This window comes from Pongo abelii, chromosome 7 (assembly GCF_028885655.2).
Source record: "Pongo abelii isolate AG06213 chromosome 7, NHGRI_mPonAbe1-v2.0_pri, whole genome shotgun sequence".
In the NCBI taxonomy this organism is placed as follows: Eukaryota; Metazoa; Chordata; class Mammalia; order Primates; family Hominidae; genus Pongo; species Pongo abelii.
The window spans coordinates 31,176,189-31,177,699 of record NC_071992.2 but is presented as its reverse complement, the minus strand read 5'-3'; positions in this window follow the sequence as shown (position 1 = coordinate 31,177,699).

Sequence of the window (1,511 nt, the reverse complement as noted above, 5' to 3'; positions counted from 1 at the left end):
CTTCTGGCTTGGTTAGACCTTTCCTTGAAAACTGTTCTGCTGTTATGACTTGGAAGGGGAGAAAAGAACCTCTGGGTCAGTTAATAATCTTTCCCACTTAATAGCGCAGTGGAGGTGGAGTCCATTTGTTTCCTTCTTTTCCTTTCTTTTTTTTTTCTTTTCTTTTCTTCATGGAGCCCTTTTCTTTTCTTTCTTTCTTTCTTCTTTCTCTTTCCTTCTCTCTGTGTCTCTTTCCTTTTCTTCTTTTCTTTTCTTTTCTTTTTTTCTTAGACAAGGTCTCACTCTGTCCCCCAGGCTGGAATGCAGTGGCACAATTGTAGCTCACTGCAACCTTGAACTCCTGGGCTCAAGCAATCCTCCTGCCTCAGCCTGCCAAGTAGCTGGGATTATGAGTGCACACCATCACACCAGACTAATTTTTTTTTGAGGTAGGGTCTCACTCTGTCGCCCAAACTGGAGTGCAGTGGCGCAATCTCGATTCACCACAACCTCTGCCTCCCAGGCTCAAGCAATTCTCCTGCCTCAGCCTCCTGACTAGCTAGGATTATAGGCACGTGCCATTACTGCCTGGCTAATTTTTTGTTTTTGTTTTTTGTCTTTTTGAGATGGAGTTTTGCTCTTATTGCCCAGACTGGAGTGCAATGGCACGATCTCGGCTCGCCACAACCTCCACATCCCAGGTTCAAGTGATTTTCCTGCCTCAGCCTCTGGAATAGCTGGGATTACAGGCATGCACCACCACACCTGGCTAATTTTGTATTTTTAGTAGAAATGGGGTTTCTCCATGTTGGTCAGGCTGGTCTTGAACTCCCGACCTCAGGTGATCTGCCTGTCTCGGCCTCCCAAAGTGCTGGGATTACAGGCGTAAGCCACCGAGCCCAGCCTCCACCTGGGTAATTTTTAGTAGAGATGGGGTTTCACCATGTTGGCCAGGCTGGTCTTGAACTCCTGACTTCAAATGATCCACTCATCTCGGCCTCCCAAAGTGCTGGGATTACAGGTATGAGGCACCACACCCAGTATTTTTTTTTTTTAAGAGACATGGTCTCCCTATGTTGCCCAGGCTGTCTTGAACTGAGCTCAAGCCATCCTCCTGCCTCAGCCTTGCCACCGCACCTGGCATGAACCCTTTTGCTCCCTGAACACTCTTCAAGGCAGGCGAGAGGAGAAGGCTGATACTCATCTCTAAGAGCCTGATTTCTCCACGCCATTCTCCAGTAGCAGAGAGACAAGGAAGAAGTAAATGATGAGAGATAGACAGCACTTCCTCTTAGCCTCTGCTGTGTGTCATCACTTAGGCCTGTAAAATTGACCTCTCCCGGCCGGGAGCAGTGGCTCACGCCTGTAATCCCAGCACTTTGGGAGGCTGAGGCGGGCAGATCACGAGGTCAGGAGATTGAGACCATCCTGGCCAACATGGTACACGGTGAAACCCCATCTCTACTGAAAAAAAAAAAATACAAAAAATTAGCCAGGCGTGGTGGCGGGCGCCTGTAGTCCCAGCTACTCGG